The 14,194-nt window shown below is 43.9% G+C and overlaps 1 protein-coding gene across 2 annotated transcripts in view; it reads left to right on the top strand.

The window, feature by feature from the left end:
* Positions 1–7,883: 7,883 nt before the first annotated feature.
* tafa5l (TAFA chemokine like family member 5, like) overlaps positions 7,884–14,194 on the top strand; it is a 62,800-nt gene continuing 56,489 nt past the window's right edge. For both annotated transcript variants that reach the window (XM_030119052.1, XM_030119054.1), the window contains exon 1: positions 7,884–8,264. The gene's annotated coding sequence lies outside the window, so the exon portion shown is untranslated. The remainder of the gene's footprint in view (positions 8,265–14,194) is intronic.

The raw sequence follows: 14,194 nt of genomic DNA on the forward strand, positions 1-14,194 counted from the left end.
ACTGTTTTTGTTTCTGTAGTTGTGACTGGAATAGAAATCTCTATATATGATTCAATCGTTTGGTTTCACAATAATAACTTTGTGGCTGGTTGGTTCTACTATGTATGTCTTGAAGAAGTCATTATGGTTTTATTTCTTATTTGTAGATGGTAACCAATGAACAGAATTAGTATAGTTGTATAAAAGCAATATCACACTGAAACCTGAGCCGTTGCACTGAATAGCAGTACGGTAAAAGTTTAGCAGTGACTGCCTCACAGCCGTTGACTTCCTGTGAAGTAATATTGCTTAAGTATTGGACTTCTGCAGAGTGTTACAGTGGATAAACGCTGTATGATTCTAGCCTGTCCGATATGAAGGATAACCACTCTAGCAAAAGAAAATGACTGCACCATAACAGACTTTGCAACAAGGTATATGGATTCCACTTATATAATGGTTTTCCTTTGATTTAGCGGCACCTAAAGCACTTTACAATGTTAGTCACATTCATCCAATCACAGCAATGGAGGCGGCTGCCGTCCAAGGTGATCAATCCATCCACTGGAAGCAATTTGGGGTTCAGTGTCTTCCTCAAGGAAACTATGACATATGGACGGGGGAGATGAGGAATTGGACCTGCAACCTCCATCTCAGAGACAAACTGCTCCACTAACTGAGCCACAGCCGCCCTCAGGTGTGACACTGCCTCACGTCCACTCTCTCTGTCCACTTCCACACCAATTTTTTTCTTTTTATCTGTAGCTTCTGCGTGATTCTTGGTTTCATGTTTTTAGCTTGCGAAGGCGGCGGTGGTGTACGTTCACCGTGTCCATGATGACCTTGTGTACTGAAGCCTCTCTCTCTCGTAGTGGGTGTCGCCTCTGAGTCAGTGGAGGAGTCATCAAGCAGTCAAACTCACTGTCATGGCCAAGTTTATGAAGTACACATTACAGCGGGAAGCAGGTAATACATTTACGAGTCTGCAGGAGCCTTTATAATGTCCAATTAATTTGAATGAGGTGTTGGAGTAGGGAGAGATCTGAAACATACAAGGCTGTAAAAATCAGGACTGAGAAACATTAATATAGTGCAATTTTTTTGAAATCATCTTTTCAACCTTTGCCAATTCCAAATGGGTCACAAGTTTTCTTTCTCTTTTTTAATGCCTCTGCCTATTTTCTGTCTCTCTGTTAACGTTTCCTCATTGCGACAGAACAAGGCTTTGTGCCAGCTCGCTGTGAAACAGCCGCTGTCCTCTGCAGGTTTTCAGAACCACCTTTCAAGCCTTCTGCCACTGAAGTTATACTTTCTATACAGCAATACTTTGAGTTTCTGGTACAACAACAAAGTCTCAAGTTCTGAATTCTCTCAATGTCAGCGCGGTGTGTACCGTGGAGGAAGTATCCGCCTACTGTTTGAATATTCTGCACAGGAAAGGTCCGTTTAAGCAGCTGCTTTGAGGCGCCATATGCTCCTCTCCGCCGTGTGAGCAGCGCCGGAGAACAGTTGGTGGCTGGAAACTGGGGATAGGAGGGATGAGCTGCATTGCTGTGGCCTGTCTTATTTTGATACCCGCTAACAAATCATAATGCTGAGAATGCTGTGCATCCTGGGATGTGCACTCATAAATCGTAGGGGTCCTAATTTGGTCTTTTTTCCCCCAGTGATTTAACAAATGCGCAAATTAAGTGTAACAAATTCTCCACCTGTTTTAGTCAAACAGCGTTTGTATGGAAATTAAACAAAACAAAAAAGTTTTAATGAAATGGGGCACAATTAAAACTAAAACTTGCAGTTTTTTTCCTTCACAGTATTGAGTCTTTGGTTTGCTTTATATCCCACCACACCTGAGGGGGCCTCGGAGTCCGATCTTTCTCTTTCAAGAGTCTCCAGCCTTCAGTCTCACACAGATCTACTGGCATCGTCCACAGAAGGCATTTCATGTACCGAACAGATGCTATATTTGTGTGGTTAAAATTTATTACCACGAACATGACCAGGTTTTAGAGGGATTTTAATTTGAAAATGACAGCTTTGGGCCCAAACATGCAGTAAGACAGTTTAGAACTGAACAGCAGTGTGAGGATTCAGTGCAGGAATGATTCACACGATGCAGATTTGTGTCAATTAAAACTAATTTGGTGAATTTTTATGTCGTTCAGTTTAACCATTGTAAATGCTGCCATCCAGGTATGTTGCACATCAAACAATTGGAGTAAGTATCTGTCTGTGAAGCTTTGGCTGCAGATACTTCAGAAGTGTGGAGAATAGAAAGTTACACTGGGTACCGATCAGTCGGAGGTTTGAATCCTGTCCTGGGAAAACGTTCCCCAGGTCAGACTTGATAAAGACACTTAAACTTAGGCACACTTCACACAGTGGGATTTTCGGGGCCGTAATTAGGAGGTAACAATCCTGAATTCTGAATGCTTGGACACTGTAAAGGTTGAATGTTGATAAAAGTGCAAGATGTTTAATTATAAGTTGTGACTCAGACTTTCGTTCGTTCGAAACACCAACAATCAGAGCGTCAATGAAGTAATCCTGACGTAGAATCTCATTGGCTTAAAGTATTGGCTTGGTCTCTGCAAGCAGTGGAAAGAAAGTCAACGCTAAATCGATCACAGTCACGAGTTTCTCCTGTGAAAACCAGCGTACTATTGTATCTTTGTTGGGACTCTGATGTTATTACAGATTATTCTCCAAAACAATTTTGTTACGAAAGAAGGACACTAAGCGCACCTCGAAATGTTTAGTTTCCTTTAAATTCACTTCATTCAGACTGTACCTCGTCTGCATGGACAGAAGCTTTGGGTATATAAGAAGAGGACTCAGTATATCTCTGTATCCAGACACAAATCCAGACAAGCCTCTCAGAGGTCGCTCGAGCTGTGTTCGGCCTAAAATAATTCCTCTTCAGTAATCAGTGGTACCAAAATAACTTCCAAGTAAACTACAAAAATATCTGAGGAATTAGATAATAAAAGCTTCATTATTTATTTCTATTATAAGATGTTTTTTTAAAAACAATATATTCTTTTTCTGCTTTATTAATCCCAGAGAGAAATTCCTTCTGGAGTATTGCGACACACAATACATACAAAGAAAGTTGAATATCAAACAAGACAGGTCAAAAATTAAATAAGCTATTTTGTGTTTTCTTCATGGTGACTAATATAAGCACAGAAATTAAAACAACCTAAACACAGCAAATACTCTGGGAGGAGCTGGACTCTTGTGGTGCAGGAAAGGAGAACATTTAACACCTTATCTGTTTTCCAAGCACTTTTGCTATTTTCCCCCATTTTTAGGCTTTTCTTCCTTTATTCTCAACAGTTCTTGCTTTTAGTTTTCATCCTTTATTGTGCCGTTTTAAAAAAAATAATAAAGTATGAGTAGTTTCAAGGTGTTTTTTAATCCAAGGATGTATAAGTCTTTTTGAAATGGCTCACAATGTGTGTAAATGAAATAACAAAAAGATGAGTTTCTTAGGTATGATTTAGTGAAAGTTTTAGAGAGCCACCACAAAAAAGCCAAAGAGCCTCACTTGGCTCCAGAGCTGCATGTTTCAGACCCCTGAAGGAGTCAAAAATCAGTCAAAAAAAATATATATCACTGTTTTATTAGTGCTTTTCTGCTTTGTTTAACATGAAGCTATGGTGTCTGCTATCAGTATTTACTAATGTATTGATGGGTATAATATGCCAACAGACCTTCAAAAAGTTTTAGAAAACCGTTTTCTTTCAAGGATACGTGTTCACTTAAGATCTCTGTTTGGCCGTTCTTCAGTCTCCCCCTGCTTGAAAACTAGTTTTTCAAAGGCTTCTTGATCTCCTGTGTGGATCGCTCCTCATTTGTACATCACTTTGGACGAAGTGTCTGCCAAATGAGTGAATGCAAATGTAATTACATCACAGAAACTCTTGGTTTGATCCTGCTTTAGCTTTTTTTCTTTGATGTGTTTGTTTCTTTTGATCCACCTTTAGAGGTCCTCTGCCTCTTGTTGTGTCAAATGAGAACTCCCTCCGCACTTCACTTTTATTGTTCCAGCTGGTAGCGTTGCAGTCTCAATCCGCCCCAACTCTGCTGCATTTCCTCAGCGGTGCTTTGTCTCATCAGTTACTGTTTGCCCATAAAAAAAAAAAAAAAAAAAATCTGCATATAGATTTAGTATATTCATTCTCTTGGGATATGTAATGTTGTTCACCAAGATTCGAAGGCGGGTAATTCCTTGTGCCAGCTGTAATTTTGACAGATGTCAAAAATGCTGGCACAGCAGCAGGACCGCGAACGCAATATAATTTTAAATCAGACACTCTGACTTGTCATAACAGGAAAAACCACAGGTGTTAGCAATAACATTACCAGTGGTTATGTTCTGCTCAGGTGTCCTAGAAAGCTATGACTTTGAGCCAGGACGCACAGCACCAGAACCCCGAGGACTGAAACCAGCCACCATTATTTTTATTATGAACACCTGTGTTATTCCTGTGATAACATGTCAGATGTCCCGAGTGGAACTGAGCTGCACTCAGGCCAGAAATGTCCCCCACAAACCAACAGGCTGACAATATAGCCTGACGTTAGTTAATAATCAAGCCCCCAGCTGCTGCGACTGTAAATTGACTCTGCCCGAGTCAGTGTGATTAAACTTGAGCAAACTGCGCATGCAGCCAATGCACAAAGGTCGATCAAAGCAGAGGAACACACAGCGGTGTCATTTCACCAGAGAAAGCAGAATCAATTTATTATAGCAGCTTATTCACAGACTCCTGGAACTTACCCCAGTTAGCACGGTACAAATACACTCCATAATTTCATACATCATTATGATTAATAATATACATTATTCTTTCTTATACTATGTTTTTCCTATTATTCATTTTATTATCATTATTTATGTTGTTTTATTTCTTCTTTCCAGTAATTTCTTTTACTGAATATTTGAATCAAAACAAATATTTTATGACTTATGCGTGTATGCATGTACTCGTGTATGTACTGTTTGTTTATTACCCTGTTTGTGTTAATGTCTAGCTGCTGTGACACATAAATGGCTGCATGTCAGCGATCGCTCAGTATTAAAGTACAGACTAGTGCATGCCAGTAGTATTTCTTCAATATGCAAAACAGTTGGTATTCCTCAGGGTTCTATACTGGGACCCATGTAAATATGCACTATTTACTAAAATGAGAAACTTCTATACTGTACATCCATCTATCTTAAAACTCCTTGCAGGCACAGAAAGAAAATGCAAACTCAGCTTTGAAAGTCATCAGTCTGAAATCAAACCCAGACCTACATCAGGTGAGCTGCTAACCAAACCACTGCTTACCGTGACAATATGAATTAGTCTGTATGAATTGTGCAAAGGTGATAAAACAATTATCAAACTGTAGTGAAACTTGTTTTTGTTGCAGTTATTGATGTGAGCAACAATTCAATGTTGTTGATTTGGAACAAGTTTCTGGTGCATCATATTTTGCTGCTTATTATAATTTGGTATTTTGCAGTTCTGGTCCTGGAGCATTTTCTGTCTCTTAGGTCCAATGCACACAATTCAAATCAGTCAAGTGTTGCAGAGGCCTGATCTCTTACAGCAGGGAGGCATTCCAGGCAGCCCTTCCAGAAAATGTGGTAAACAAGAATATAAGTATCTATTTGACTGCTCCCTCTTTTACAATCATCGCCATAGCAAGTCATTGCAATGTACTAGATTTTATATCAAATAGCAGATTCGAATGCCTGTCCCAGAACTGTAAGGCTATGACTTGACCTAATGCACATTAAAGACAGACATATACAGTATTTAAAAAAAGAAAAGAAAAAAAAACAATGCGAAGGCACCAAAATCCTGCAAACAAGCCACAAAGCAAAAACTGTAAAACTGGGGGGGTGAACATGCAGTACTGTCACTGACAGCATCACCAACCGCCATGAAAAAGATCTGCCTGTTATTGGTAATAAGAAAAAATATATATGTTAGGTAAGGATAAACTATCTGATTTTCCCTGCTTTTTTTTTTTGCGCCCTGTCATCGCAGTGATGGATTATGATTAATTACACTGCATCCCTGCTGCGACGTCACTCAGACAAGACTGAAGCCTGAGTCTGAGCGCTGATGACTGAGTGAGCCCAGGGAAGCCAGACAAGCTCCTGCAGTTCTCCCTCCACCGTCGGCCGCAGCAGCTGGTTACAAATAAAACGCAAAACATCAGCCGCGTTAAAGATGTGCGTCCCCGAAGGCTGGAAAATCCGCCAAGTCTGTCTGATTCTTCACAAATGCGCAGTCTTTGCAGTGTGAATACGAGTAATTTTTCATCTATTACAACGCTGATGTGACAGGCCTTGGCCTGGGCCGATACGTCATCATAAAAGCCATTCAGCGAAAGGCTGATAGCACAGCAGCACACAGGGGGAAGTTCTCCATCTGCTAATAAAGTGCACATTCAGTGGTCATGGAACCTGGTGAATGTGTGCGTATGAGGGGGGTGAGTTATAGTAATGGCCCTCGAATGGCGGGGGAGTCTTAAATGGTGCACTTTCAGAAGACAGACTGGCATCTGCAGAGCTTTAGCCTTCTCTCTCCAACACACACACACAGTCTGGGGAGTCTGTGTGTGTGCACACTTGAGACCTGATGTGATATTAGACAGTATATATTAATGCAACTTCTTGCTTTGAAAAGCTCTTAGACACTGCACACGCAGCACTAGAGGTCTTATAGAGGAGCAGACCTCACAACATCGTTTTCCCCGACTGCCAGTGTGCTAAATGTTAACTACAGTCTCCAGACCGTGCAGCAGCCCTCAAGGGCGTTTTCCACAGCTGGAAGAGGGCATATAGACGATCAGGAGGAAAGTAACATGTAACCAGAGTGATTGGCGGGGTGCTGCTGCTGCCTTGTGTCTCCCTGTGGGCTGAGATGGGACTTGTTCATGTACTGTATATAAATAAGCATCATCATCTACTGTTTGGAATTTATAGCCTTAGAGCTCCAAGTTATTGTTTTTTTTTCCCCTCTCCCTCACTTTGAGAGAGGAATTAGGACAGAGAGAGAGAGAGAGAGAGAGAGAGAGAGCGAGAGAGAGAGAGAGATGGCAACACTGTAAGTCAGTGAAACTCTGAGTGCAGCAGCAGCACCAGCAGCAACAACGACCCCTGCCTTCTTCACAGGGGGGGGAATCCTTGTCTTCGTCGCCGCCTGCATGCAAATGGAGCAGGCTGGGATAGAATAAGGCTGCTTTAACCCTGCCGGAGGAGGAGAGCAGGAGGGGGGGTCGTGTTTTCTTTCTGGAGTCCAGGGAGCAAAGCGTCGCCACTGCAGACTTTCCACAACAGGGGTTCAGACAGGTGACATGCGTGCGTAACTTCCCGCATCGCACCGCACGGCACCGCACGCACCGCCGCGCTCTGGCGCGTCTGGTCCGTGCGCGCCGAGCGACCGCCGCCGGTCTCCTGTTTGGACGTGACAGTTCTCCGCGCCGCTGTGCACAAGTGGCCACATATGACGCATTTGCGCCTTGATCCGTTTTCCCTCCTCCAGTGGTGTTTATTCTTGGGAAAGAGCGAGAGATTCCGCTCCACGGCTCGCCGGAGCGGCGCGTTTCGGGCACAAGTTTGGCGGTGTGATTGTGATGTTTGTCATGGGAAGTTGCGCGGCTCTTCCGTAGAGCCGAAGCGGGAGCCCGGCGCGGCCGCCGCGCGGCGCTGGAACTTGGCTGGGAATATTAGTGCTGAAGCGGCGCGTGGCGCAGAGGGGATTTTACCGCCAGCATCATCAGCATCTCCGTGTGAGGAATCAAAACTGCGGGGGGACTGCTGCTCACCCCCTCTTCACCCACCCACCCACACACACGCGCGCACACACACTCTTCTTTTTCTCGGTCAGTCCCTGCTCTGAAGCCACAGCTGCGTAAAGTTGGCCAAATCTGGTGACATTGGAAGCCTCTGTGCGTGCTGGAGCAGCCCGGATGGATATGTGGCTCAACCGAGGGGATTTGAGAAGCAAAAGAAGGGGGATTATTATCGGTCCCTCTCTTTATCACCTCAAAATGGATGCCGACGACAGGCTTCGGAGACGCCACTGGATTAGCCACTCTTCCACCGATCTGCTTGACATCTGAGCGGCACGGGCGTTCAAAGTTTGGATAATCTACGGAAAAGGCTGAAGGTGTAGTAGGATGCAGTCTGGAGTGAAGACGCTCTCCGCAGGTGGAGGTGCGTCACTCTGCTGCCTGCTGCTCCTCTGGCTCATCTACTCCCATCTGCTCAGGAGAGGGTAAGGGCTCTTCCAGCTATTTATTACTTTGCCGGCAGCAGGCAGGTCTCTGTGGGCTTCTTATTGGGATGCAGCTGCACGCGTGTGGTCAGAGCCAGTTGATCCAGAGGGGAAAACAATCCCGATAATGTTCAATAAAACAGCCTTACAGGGACACGTAATGCATCCAAGCTCATTATTAGTCAGTCCTCGATGACCTTGTTACAACTTTTAGTATTTTGCAATCAATATGTGACACTGAGATTATTATCTTGTGTGAGAGCTGCAGAATGTAGAGCCTCTGGACATTACTTCTGCTACAGGACACTTCATAAAGTTTCTTATATGGCATTTGAAATGCACTGCAGCCCTGTTGCCAAGCTGTCATGACATTTCTCTGCTCTAATGTTGCAACATACATCAGGCTCTGTGAAGGCTGGAACAGTTGAGCTGGGTGATAAAGTAACTCAGTCTGATTTGAATGTCAGGCACACACACAAAGAAGAAGCTTGATTTTTGCCCTGGGAGCTTTGTAAAATCACTCAGACTGAGGCTATATCCATCCATGCCATGCTTCCTTTGAATAATACATCCACTGGTGCAATTACACCTTCACCCTGAAACAGAATAGAAAGCAAAAGGATGTTTCTCTGCACTTCATTGGCTGCCGTCCATGACAAAACATTCAGGGATCCCAGCGCCGATGCAGACACAGAGCACTGACTTAAAGCACTGGAACTTGTTGGGAGATGTTGAACACTAAGTTTGTAGATTAGATCTTTTAATCAAGCACTGGGCAGCAGCATAATTACCGCTGTGGAGGAGGGATAGTGCCCACATCATGTCTTTGGCAGCTGCCGGGGAACAAAAGTAGACAGTGATGTGAAAAATGAACTGCCTGTGTGTTGAAATGTGCTCCCTTTGCCTCTCATTTGCAGTGTTTTCTCCCAAAATGGGGCTGTCACCGGGCCCTCGTCGCAGCTCCTGAACCGCCTCTCAAGCCTCTGCATATAATCTGGAGGCACAGCAAAGCCTCCCCTTCCCCTCAGCCATTTATTATTGACTCGTTTTCATCTGAAAATGATCTCATTAGTGTGTTATTGTACAAATTGCTCTATCAATCTCTGGTGAACTTTACTATCCTTGATGTATTCCCCGGGTAGGCGGGCTCTCTCCTGGCTGCGGCTTGATGGTTTAAACCTTTAGAGATGATTTGAGGGCTGACATCCTCTGTATGTTGCTCACTGCTCTTTGCAGCTCTGAGCTGAATGTTAAGAATGAAGCATGCAGTATTTTTTTTTTAATCCGTACGTGTAATCTTCAAATCCTGTTAAAATCCTCTTTTTAAACTCCCTGCTTTGACCTGTCAGAGCAGCTGTAAAAGCAAATACTGCCCACCCCGATTTTTTAACCATCATTTTATCAGCAAGTCTGGGACTCAGTTTAAAAAACAATCCATTTGTTTTTGGTTTTTTTTTAACCACTGAGTACTTCTCACTTTTTCCTGAACAGCTCTCTACCAATCCCACCTGCTCGGTCCCCTGAGGGCCACATGGAGTGTCGGTGAACTTGTGGGCAGAGAGCTGAAGCCTTGAGATGGGCGAGAGGCCGTGCTGCCTCCACCATCTCCAGAGCTCATCTGTCATGGCGGGCCGGACAGGAAATCAAAGCACGGCAGCCTTGTCCGTGCACGCCATTGGGCCAGCACCGGTCACGATGAATGGCCTGTCAGCCGCTCTCAGCGTTGCCAGTTTATTCAACGATAAATTTGGAAATGTCTAGATTTCCTCACCAGACCACACTCCGCTTCAGTGGCGCAGAGTGCAGGGTCTGCTTCTCTCTGCTGGGGGAAACAGGAGCACAAAGCAAGGACTTGGTGGAGTATTCCTGCTCAAATTTGGAAATTAGAGATGTGTGGACAACGGGTTCTGTCACCCACCCTGCAAAGTCTCGTTGGCAGGAACACATTCAAACTTGAAGTGAAACCTTGGAAATTATGCGGTCACAAGTAATGCGAAGCCAAATGCCTTGAATGGCCTTTTACAATGTCAGTTGGTGTCATCTAGACCCCATTTACATGACGTTTAAAGTGAAAACACACTGTTTGGCTTTTTCGTTTCAGAAAAGTTTCAGTTTACACGGCAACGTTTTGACAATTATGTCTGTTTATAAAAAAGAAATGCTTGAAACAGTCTAGTTTTCATGTTGGGTCACTGGTTGTTGCTGCGGTTTGTTGTGTTGTGAAACCAGAGAAAAATACACCCTAAATATTAACAATGGTCAGTTTACAGACATTTGCATGAACTGATATCGAAGTTGGATTTTTATTACAGATAACTCTCGACTAGTCCCAGGAGAATATGGACCTGGAGTCCTGACACTCTGGAGGCAAACTTTGTCGTTATTGTCCATCTACCTGCGCAAGTGCAACCATTTACTACGGTGGTAGAGTGCAAGTGCAGTAGCAATATTTTCCCCCATTTGCAGGGAGACAGAGTGACAGTTTTTTCAAAAAGTTCCACCTTGGGAGCCAATTTCCGAAAATTGCATTTTCAGTGGTTTTGAGCACCGTTGTCATGGAGACAGACATCCAGAATACAACAACTTTCCACTTTCATTTGAGAACACGGTGTAAACAGGGCCTTAGTTTGGACTTTCTGTTGAAGGATCTTCCACTCTCACTAGATTTAAAGGTTGTATAGAAGATCTTTATTACTAACAACAATGAATTAAAGCTAAAAAAAAAGGCGTTATTAAGCTGTAGCAGCCTTGTTTTTATCGTGATCAAAAAAAGAAAACAAACAATCAACTCTGGACGTTGTAAAACCAACATTACTTTAGCCAATCAATAACGAGGTAGCCTCGTTATCTATTGGTTTTCTAACGTGTCAGTCAACCTCTCTACATTTGTAGCGTAACTGTCATGCTCCTACGCACTTTTCGCACCCCCCTCCCCCACGCGCTCCCCCCATGCTCGGCTCTGCTGCTGCTATCAACACCTTTTCACCTGTAGACTTGAGACAGATACCAAACAATATATGTTTTAATCTGAAAACAAGACTTGTATGAAAAGTCCGGAGAGTGAGAGGAGGAGGGGGGTTTGTTTACGTGCATGCTGCAGCGCACACATCAGCTGTGAGCTCCGATCTGCTCCAGTCCTGCAGATCCACACAAACCTCCCCGTCCTCCTCTGATCCACCCGAGAGCAGGACGGCTCAGGGACAGGATTTGGCGCAAGTGCAGGATTTACTCAATTCGCTGTTTTTGTGTTGTTCAAAAGGCCACGTTGGTAGCTAGTGTGTTAGCGCTATGATGCTAAGTTGCTACATGCTACTCGGCTCGCACAGGCACAAACTCTCTGCTTAGGAGGAGGCGTTCCTGTAGAGAGCAGGGGAAGGGGGTGTGGCTCACGCATACGCAGCATTTCAAAAAGGACTAACTGTCACTGGATTTCTCTCTCCATGGAAGATCCTCTATACAGCCTTTAAGTGTCCATTCAGCACTTTCAGCATGAGGGACGTCGGTTTGATTCCCAGTTTGGGCAGCAGGGACACACACCCCAAAACTGACCCGGTCTACAAGTTGCAGTGACATGCTGTGGTAAAGGGAGCAGCTTAGACATTCCTGTGTCAAAGTCATGAATTGCTTGAAAGATTTGCTCAAATGTTCAAAATAAGCCAACTTTTCTTCCTTACAATTGTTAAATATCCCCTTGCGAAAATTGCTGACATTTTTATTCTTTTTGAATGGGAGTTTGTTGGATTTGGGTTGAGGCATGTGCTTCATTCCAGGGTGAATTTTAACATTTGATCCATCTTTCCACCCCAACCTCCTCCTATCAGACTTACTCACTTTTTTATGTCATGCTCCTGCTGTGTAACCCTGAGATGCTCCAGCTTCTAGATAAATCACAAATTTAATGCCCTCAGCCCGGCTGGAAAACAATAAGTTAGTAACAACCAAATGGCAGGTAGAAAAATAAGCGCAACAGGTGGTGAAGAAAATTGAACATCTGTTTTTCACAGGAGTCGATTGAGACCAAAAGACCCAAAAAAAAAAAAAACTGAAAACAAAACATTTCTAAACACGTTTCTACTTCGACAGCCAGTTTTTTGATAATCGGTGCATTACATAATAACTTTAATAGGACATTATTATAGAAAGAGTGTTTTCCGGTGAGTTCAGTTTTAAGTAAAAAAACAAAGTAATTACTATTACTTTTCTAAAAGACACAGACACGTTGGGTCAGAATAGCAGAACTTTGTTTAGCTCGTGTGTCACTGGCTGTACGAGCCACATCCTTTACTTGGTGTCATTTGAGTGCAACAGACAGTAGCGCTTCTCCTCACACGTCATAATTAATGTGTCACTTTGATTTGTTTGAATAATCCAATCATGGCGACAATCTATCCTGTCACCCGGCGCTGCGGTTGGAGCTGTCGATGGGAACGATAGCGCACATTTCATGGGCGACGTCTGCAGGCTGAGCCACTAAATTTTGAAGTGACTCACTGCAGCTTTACAGTCGGAGATCCATTGATGACAGCCGACGCGCTCAGCCCTGACGTCTCTCGCCAGCCAGCCCGATTTTATCCTGCTAAATTATTCTACTTTTTCCATTTTTAACAAACCGGCTCCTGTGTGGGAGACGTCAAGTCTTCTTAGGACGCCAGAATGATGAATTTAAAAACCTTTGGTTGGTATTCTCTTTTAACTCGGGGAGCAGGGCCTTACCCATCCAAGCATTAAACTAATCAGAGTACCAGAGAATTACTGACTTTTTGAAGTGAAAAGGATGATTTCCATTCCAGTCTTCTTTGCGGCAGCATTAAGCATGCAAAGGGAGGCCCGCTTTGATTATGACCTTGGCTGTAAATTGTAAGCAAATCATTGAGGCCCGCTTCTATAGGCAGTGGGGGCTATGAGCATCTTTATAAAACAAAATGAAAAGAATTTTTACAGCTAAATCAATTTGGCAGCACACAAAGCTCATGTTGTATCTCCCTGAATTTGAATTCTTTCTTGCAGTCAGCTTTGACCTCCCTTGTGGTTGAGGGTAGTGCACCGCTCACTGCATTTCTGCATTGTTATTTTCTCTGCGGAAATCTCTGCGCTTGAGACTGCTCCATCATCGGCAGAGTGGTGTAAATGATTTGAGTTATGCTCCTTCAGTCGTCTGTCCTGTTCCATTTTCTGCCTGATACCGTGATCGTATTTTCTGAGAGGGTATGTGCTTGAACGTTAAAGCCGCAGTTTGCACAGTCCTGTAACTGTACAGTGTTTATGGGCAGCATAATAGCTGTCTGATGCTCACCATTTTCTCTGTGCTTGCATTAAAGGAGGAGGGCATCCTGGAGGGCTATCTGAGCCAAATTTGAAGTGAGTTAATGTGGCTGTACAGTCCTTCTTCTCTGCTCTGCATCCAGCAGCCCTGCTGTTTGCTTTTGCAAGGCATATTGCACATTCACTCTTTGTGCCTCGAGCCGGCGTTCGTCCACAGCCAATCGTCTGAGAGTACTCCACATTGTAATATCTCTGCAACTGTGCTGCATCGCTGCAACAAAAATCTGTCTGAAGCCGCCTCCGTCATGTGTATCGCCGCGGCTCAGGACAGACCTGAATTACACTGTCAGTCCCAGCGAGGGATGCATGTACGGGGGAATGTTTTCTATTTTAAAACTGCCCTTGGCAATGTCACACAATGGTTGCCTACAGATTATGCAAAAAACCCAGAACTTTATGGAAAGTCCTGCAGAAGATGTCAGCAGACCATATAACATGCTCCGGCTTTCCGGTGAAAAGGAATCTAAAGCTGTGGCTTTGTCCCAAGGGAGCGCCATCCTACTGCTGCGACTGGAACTTTCAATTTGTCGTTCCCTGTGGGCGGACCTGTGTACACACCTGACACGAGAATTAAATTTGGGCAAATAGTGCACATCTCCAGTGTCTGA

This window comes from Salarias fasciatus, chromosome 20 (assembly GCF_902148845.1).
Source record: "Salarias fasciatus chromosome 20, fSalaFa1.1, whole genome shotgun sequence".
Taxonomy (NCBI): Eukaryota; Metazoa; Chordata; class Actinopteri; order Blenniiformes; family Blenniidae; genus Salarias; species Salarias fasciatus.